Here is a 9,085-nt window from a genome sequence, read left to right on the forward strand (position 1 = left end):
GCTTTTCTATTATTATTCATTTAAAAAAAAAATCTTTTATTTAAAAAAAAAAATGAAAAGATAAGTTTATCCAACTGTAGTCGATTCTTTTGTTAATCAAAACCAATGAGTTTTTCAAGGGAGTCAGAATGCTTGTGGTGTTTGGCTATTTGGGGTCTATTTGACTACTTGGGCAAGAAGAAATCTGGCTGTCTGGCAGCCTTGATTATGATCGTTCGTCGCATCACACACACACACACACACACACATGCACACACACATACACACACACACACACACACACACACACACACGCCATCAAACAGTTGTTGATGGTGAAGGGTTGAGACCCCCCCCCCCCCCCTCCCACCACCATCATCCCGCTGTCACCTTAAACATTTCATATTTATGTCGCGCCAAAAGTTGTCGGCCGCCCCCACCTCCCATAACTTGTCACTGGTCGTCATCGCCTCTTGTGTGTGCGGGAAAAGGTCGTGCCTTTCATTTCATTATTTGAAAAATAAATGAACAAGAATGGTGTGTTTTTATTAGGTAGGTAGATAATAATAATATTTAGCAGGTTCCACACCCAGACACACACGGATTGCCCGGACACGATGATAACGATGCCGACGACAATGGATGACGATGATGATGATGATGATGATGATTATCATGTTTCTGTTTAAAAAATGAAATACTTTAGCAGGTTCCACCCCCACCCCCCACACGGATAGACCGGACCCGAAGATGATGATTGTGTATTGCTGGCTGTTACGGCGTGATGAGGATGATGATGACGATGGCGCAGATGGTGATTATTTGTTCGGTCGCTCAGTGGTACGGTGTCTCTTGTCAGAAAATCAAGCCTTGTCAATGGCCGAATGAGTAACAGTGATTGTTGAAAATTGTGATCCAGACGTTAAGTCCGTGTGTAAGGCACTTGACTCAGGTGTGAATGTATTCTTATCTTATAAGCAATGACGGGTATTGTAAAGAGCTTTAATACAAAAAGACTCCAAACAGCGATCGGTACCTACTGTACGAAATGGATGTATGGTCGATATGGCGTGCCGGAGGAATAAATTAAATTAAATATTGTGAAATTCATTGAGCATGGTAAATCATTGGAAATGCGCTTTGAACTAATACACCTGCTAGACAACTCCGATTCCAATATAAACGACTGATTAATGTTCCCATTTATAAACTACAATTAGCTGAAAATCTTTCTTTGTCGGGACTCCAAAAGTATGGAACGAATTAGACAAAGAAATCAAAGGGGTCTTTTAGGAGCACTGATTGATTTTAGATTGATTATTACATTGAAATGTGTTGATATTTATTTTATTCATTATTATTAGGATGGTGGTGGTGGTGGTGATGATGATGATCCCGCTGATATGATGGTGATGATAAATAAATTAAACATAATTCCCTTTATTCATCCCATACGGGAGATTCGTCTTTCGGGTCTATTCTAAGGGAAGACTGGAATAACCCAAGCGACAACCGCAGTGCAGCGCCGCAAATTTAGTTAGGGCAAGGTGACTTGCTCAAGACCACTCAGCGGCGCGTGATCGAACTCGGTACCTTTCGAGTGCCAACCAAAGACCATACCGCTGCCCCTGATGATGATGATGATGATGATGATGATGATGATGATGATGATGATGATGATGATGATGATGATGATGATGATGGGAACTAACAAAGAATACACAGGCATCTAAACTTGAAACATTCCATATTCAAAGTTAATGTTTTACTTTAAAACATTGAGCTTTACAATATCCACTAAATGTGATCAAAGCGCTTTGTAAAGGGGTCCCTGGTCAACAGCAACATTTAATATGTAGGACGGGACATGCCGCCTGTTAGGCGATATTACAATTTTTCAGACAAAGACAACGCTGTTAACGGCCAGGTACTCATTTTACACCTGAGTACGGTGAGAGAATGTGAGTAAAGAGCCTTGTCCAAAGACTCAACTATGCACCGAGCGCGAGGCTCGAACCCAGGACTTTCCGATCCGAACGCGGGTGTCATACCACTAGACCATTATAATGCGCTAGACCCATGGCCGACTAGAGTACTATAGGTACGTCATGACTAGACCACATAGCCGCACTACTGTAGGAGTGTTCATTGATAGATGGATGCGTGTGTGTCATAGAAATAGCCTTAGTGTGTGTGTGTGTGTGTGTGTGTGTGTGTGTGTGTGTGTGTGTGATAGTCAAACTTGAGTAGGTTTAGTGAAGACTTGTTACACACGCATGATACACCTATACCAATTTCCCTGCCACCCAGACACACTAATATCTGACAATGAGTGAGGGCTGTGGAAGAACCACAGACTACCGTGTGCAAACGTTGGCGATTGGTATCGGATGGCAAACTGTGATCGTTTGAATTTGAAATGATTCGAAACACTCGTTACCCCTCCGCTCGCTCGGATCCTGATCGTCTCAAGCTCGTCTCACGTGTCAAGATCGTCTCAAGCTCGTCTCAAGCTCACAACCCTCTTGATCGTTTTAGTAACTCGATCGTTTTACTGACTCGCTCTTCCGGCATTGAGATCGGACGCTGACTCGCTGACGCTGACTCGGTCGTCGATCGAGTAAAAGCGATCAAATAACCCAACACTACAAGCAACACACTAACGAAAGCTTGTTTTAACCCGATGTTGCTTTACAGCTTCACTCATACAAATCGTGTTCCGTGTTTCAAGAATTTCTGTAATTATAATCAATCTACATTCTTGGAAATTCTTTTTTCGAAGTCGTTTGAATTAATCCAAAGTGCGTGCAGTTTCATTTCGATCGAAGTGACTATTCTCATCCCCCTAGTCTAGGATGCTAGTCTTCATAATAGTAGTCCACAATTGTTGTATGTTTAATACAAAGGTTGTAATGCAGTAATTTGTTAAGTTTCTTGTCACAAGTTGCACAATTTAAAAAAAATCAATCAAATCCAAATCGCAAAAAACCGGCGACGTTTTTTTCGGTAATCCAATCGGCCGGGGGGGGGGGGGGGGGGGGGGGGGGGGGGGGATGAGAATTGAGGTAGCCTTCATCGATATTGATTCATTTCTTTTGTTGGTAAACAAAAAGTGTGTAGCGTGTACTAAGTTCTATGCAGTGTGACAGGAAGTGGAAAGTTGAAAAAAAAAAAAAAAAAAAAAAAAAAAAAAATATATATATATATATATATATATATATATATATATATATATATATATATATATATATATATATATATATATATATTTCCAAGAAATATAAGATGAAATCATCTTTATATATTATATATATATATATATATATATATATATATATATATATATATATATCCAAGAAATATAAGATGAAATCATCTTTATATATATTATATATATAAAGATGATTTCATCTTATATTTCTTGGTAATTCTCTCACTCGCGCACACACAAATACACACACACACACACACACACATACACATAGAGAGAGAGAGAGAGAGAGAGAGAGAGAGAGAGAGAGAGAGAGAGAGAGAGAGAGAGAGAGAGAGAGAGAGAGAGAGAGATTCATAAACTTTATCAAGATACTACTACTACAAACATTTTGGTCTAAAAACATTTCATTGCATAGATTTTGGATAGAAAGTATTCATTTCATACATTTTTACACGCATACTTTTATTTTATAAATTTTGGTCAAAAAATGTTTTTACTTCACTCATTTTGACCACAAAACTTTTAATTTTTATTTATTTATTTTTTATTTATTTTTTCACCAGACACTATTTTGATAAAAAAAAAAAAAAAAACTTTAGTTTCATACATTTTTGTCATACAGTTTGTATTTCATAAACTTTGACCTGAAAATGATTACTTCCCAAATGTTGGTAAGAAAACTTTAACTTCACATTTTTAGCCAACAATGTTTTACTTCAAATGTTTTAGTTAGAAAAATTTTTGCTATCAAGCTTATATCTTATTAATTTTAGCTTTAAAAAAAATCAATTACATCACACACATTTTGGCTTTGAAAAAAAATTAATTTCTTAGGTTCAATTGATACATTCTGTCCTGAAAACGTTTATTTAATAAATTTTGACCGTCTTGTAAATCGCCATTAGGTATTACTACGCATTTGACATATGTTTTTGTATATTACACTATCGACTAAAAGACTGCACGTCTACGTCTTACACATTGGGTGTTACTGATTATTTGGGTTATCATCTTACAAAAATATAGCAGCTGTTAGGACAGCGTTTCACTGGGATAAAATATATTATCTGCTCAGATCGATAAAATTTGAGGAAAAAACACCAGCTGTTATCTAAAAGTGTTGTGGTATCAAATATCTAAAAACTTCGACAATGTTACTGGAGAAGTACAGTAAATATAGGGTCAAACCCTGAAAATGTGCGTTAAAAACGTTCATGGTTTAATGTCATAAATAGAGATAATGTATACCTGGTTCATAAAATTTACTATTCATACACAAAATTTTTGTTACATTTTCAATTAGGTTATGTCTTGGTATGATAACCATAATATAGGACATGAAGTGATGGAATTGTCTTTTCATTTTTTTTCATCAAAATCTATTTCACGAAGTGAGTAACTTGGCAAGGAAATGTTATTGTATTAAGTAATTGATCAATCAATATTGTGTATTGTAATGATTGTTGTGTTTCATTTATTTATTTCTTGCTGCGAAAAAAAATTCAAGTCCATGATACAAAACACGAAACCCGCCGCATGTTGAAAATGACGGGTACAAGTATTATGTCAGACAAGAATATTTTTTATTAAAAAGCAGCCAATTTAAATAAGTCCGTGTGTTTAAAGTTTTTGGAGTTTTACAAAAGCTTTTGTCATCAATTCTTTTTAGTTTTGATTCAGATGTAAATTTTTCATGAACCCAATCAAAGTGTTTCCAAAAATGATATTGGGTAAAGAGAATATGACTGTAAAACATGATATTGGGTTTAACTTGTGTGGACACATGGACATTGCTTATCGGTCGTATTTCTATTTAATTGATCCTACGTGAAATTTCAATGAAAACATTCACCTCCTATTGCACCCATCTACTAGTCGTATTCACATAGTGAAGAGGTTTTAATTTGTCGATGGATAGATTGTCTAATTTACCATACCAAAACGTCTTGATTTCGAATTCATGTTCTAATCTCTATACCGGAGGTTTCTACAATATCAACATTGTCTACGGGGATTGTATTAAGTGTATGACGTCATCTCATTTATTTTAACAGACCAAGACAAGAACGAGACCTACTTTAATTGCATTAAATAAAATTCTCCGTCGTCTTATTTAAAAAAATAAAGCAAATGGCATTTAAGACGGAAATTACAAACTACAAGACCCGCTTTAGAAAAATAACCCAAGAAAAAACAACAACACAACCATACATGATAATTCTTCCATCCCAGTACAGTAAATCACTGGAAAAACTACATAATTCTTTAAAATTGATTGTTTGAGACAAGGGTGACAGCAAACAGACACTTTGTTGCTAAATTCACCAAATAACCATGTGTCGATTTCATATGGTGATCCCTTTCGTTGATAAGTGGTAAGGCGTTTAACTATTAAACAAAACTTCTCATGATTAAATCTGTATAGAGATATTACACCTATTTTAAGTCAGTTTGAACCCATGATTATTAAAAAAATATATATCAACATTGATTACCGCGTGACATCGTGTTATTTCGGACATTTTCGTACTTAAGATTCACAGACATCAATAAATCAGGACAATGCAACTACTAACGTGTCTGTGATTACGGTTTATTAAGTCCAAATCATAATTTGTTAATTCGAAAAATAGTCGTTTGGTATCATCGATTCTAAAATCCATTTTCAAAGAGAGGAGGGGAATACGAAGAAAAGGGATTTGACTGACATGGTATCTACTTTAATCTGTTTTTCTATTAACAATAATATGAATCGAATAAAACTGTTCATCATAATTTCAGTGTTGAGTTCACTTCTTGAAACGAAACGAATGTATTTGTTACACCCTGCACTATCTTTGATTTATCTCTTCTTCGTTTGGTGGGTAAATTATCTTTACGGTGGCATCATTGGACACGCGTGATAATTATTTTTTAATGAACATTTGTATATATCAAGATCTTTTTTAGTTAAATAATGGAATATTATTTTTGATGCTAGAAGTTTTAATTTCATGGTGCGGTGGTAATGGTGAGGTTACACAAAATAAAATGAGATATTTAGAATGTAGTGTCCAATGAGGCGAGATAATCAAAATTACAGTCACAGTTACTTAAGTTGATAGTATATTATTTTTTATTTCTATAACGTTTTCGCGAACTCTTGTGATGAATGACTAAATAACTCGAACTAATTATTTAGAGCAGCTGTATTCCATTTATTGAATTAGACTGTAAAATATGAAGAAGGGGGGGGGGGGGGGTTACATTTGGAGATGATCGTTGTTAACAAATCATCATTGTCAATTGGGTGATAACACGAACGGAATATAGATGTACCAATAAGACGTGACGAGTGAACGAAGGTTATTCCCCTGCCGTCTGTTTTTACGAGTATCGAGTGTGTCATAAGACAAGGATAGCAAGAAAACAACGAAGTGTTTTGCTCACGACCATAATGTGTCGTATTCACACACCGATTCTTTATTGAACAAATTGTAAGGCGTCTTTCTATCGCACGAAAATGTCTCAAGTTCAAATCCGAATAGAGATGCGAGATCTATTATGAGTAATTTTGAACCTATGATTATTATTATTCTAAAATATATCAACATTGTTTAAAGTGAGTGTTATTAACTTATGTGACGGTGCATCTTCGTATCTATTCACAGACGTTACATTAGGACAATGACATTAAAACATGGACTTTTTGTTATCTATTTTTTAAATCTTATCAATATAGCTATCGCACATCTAAGACGGAAATAATTAAAAGTGTGTAAAACACACAACAATAATACAATCAACACAAGGATTAGATATATCTTATACTATAGCACAATTACACTATAATAAAATAATCATAATACATATTAAAGAAATTAACAACGGTTTCTCCTGCGCATGTATGTTAAGAAATAATTACAAAGTGTGTAAAACACACAATAATACAATTTTAAAAATAACTACAAAGTGTGTAAAACACACGACAATAATAAAATTAACACACGTTTTACATATATATCTAATACTATAACAAACTTACACACTACTATAATACAATGATAATACATATTTTACAATTTAATAACGGTTTCTCCTACGCATGTATATTAACGACATTAATAATTACAAAGTGTGTAAAACACACAATAATACAATTAAAAATAACTGCAAAGTGTGTACAACACACAACAATAATACAATTGACACACCTATTACACACGTGTAATACTATAACACACTTACACACTATTGTTATAAACTGCTGATCATGCAATTTTTAATTTAACAATTTAACAAGGGTTTCTCATGCTTTTTATATTACTACTTGCCTGTGGTGTTGTACTGATTTGACTCGTGACTGTTATTCAATTGTTTTATCTCTAAATTTGACTGACTGGAGTTCAGTGGTATATCAGATGACTTTATAAGACAATGACTGAATGTGTATTCTTGGAAGAAAGGAGATGATTCTATATAACCTATATGGACAGTTTGTTCGTTTTGAATGTAATAATCGATAAGGAGAAAGAGGTCGCTACTTAGAATAAACTATATACATGTACCCTCATAATTTTGAATCCTCTTTTGTCCACATCTGTGTCCGTCTGTTTGAGCAAATCATTTACTTTAACCGTACCAGTACTTAGTGTTAGTTGTAATTGATGATTGATACTACAATATTTGTATTATGTCCAGTAGCTTTGTTGGGTGATTGAATTTTGTCTTGTAAAGAGGTCATACTTAATAGGCAGATTGATAGTAAATTGAGAGATTGAAATAATACATAATATTGGTTTTTAGTTTTTACTGGTCAATAAAATATTATCCTCATGAGTTATTTACCACATAAAGACATAAAACATATCAGTTTACTGTTATGACCAACACAACCGTTTGAGAGGAATCGTAGTGGTAGAAAAATATACAGAATAAACAAAACGATGAATAAATCAAGAAAATCAACTGCCATTATGATTATAATGCACAGGAACATAGATGCATAAATGTACTTTTGATATTTATTAAAACTCTTGAGATACTGCCTCTGAGTTTTGAATAACAATTTTTTTTTATTTAAGTGCACCATAATTTACAAGAAACTTAAAATTAGATCCACAATTTGTGATATATAAAGAAAACGATTAACCGCAGGAATATCAAATTTTCACTGATGTTTAGAAAGACAACTGATTTTTCGAATTAAAATAATAAAGTGAAAGAGTCTGTAATTGTTTTCCCGCTATACAGACATATTATAAGACCATAAATATCCATAATTGCCCCCATTGGACACGGCACTGCCTGATACCAGTTGAACTCCAATGACCTCAAGCACAGTAGCTAGCTGGGAGAGTTATTGGTCCCTTGGGAGTTCCAACTAAAATAGCGCTGATTCTACGCAATGGGGCGCACACAATGTGACAGTCCAAACAGTCGTAACTATAACTCAGTAAACAATGGCAAAGGTTGTTCAAGTAAGCGAACGACACAGGTAATACAATCGATGGTATGCGTTTACGTAAATTATTCACCTGTTTGAAACGTAACCTTCGTTACTGTTCTCCCGTATAGGCTTCGGTAATATCAAATTAAGAAGTTAAAGAGCAGGCACTGGTGTAATATAAAGAACCGAACTAGTGTGTATGTAATGGCGGCACGTCTGGCCGGTAATCAGAAGGTCTTGAGATTCGATCCACAGTTGAGGTCGATTGATATTTTGGGATGATTTGTTTCCTTGTATTTGTCTTCCTTACTTTGTCACCTTTGCCACCTTTCATACTACACACTTGTTCAGTTCTTTAGCCTTCGTTAACTTATTGATACATACTATGCGTTTAGGTAAAACACTCACAAGATTCGCCCAGCCGTGTAACATACCGATAAAACAAAAACCTTGGACGTTTATTG

The sequence above is a fragment of the Berghia stephanieae genome, chromosome 7, assembly GCF_034508935.2.
Source record: "Berghia stephanieae isolate SIO BIC M18660-M18661 chromosome 7, UCSD_Bste_1.3, whole genome shotgun sequence".
In the NCBI taxonomy this organism is placed as follows: Eukaryota; Metazoa; Mollusca; class Gastropoda; order Nudibranchia; family Aeolidiidae; genus Berghia; species Berghia stephanieae.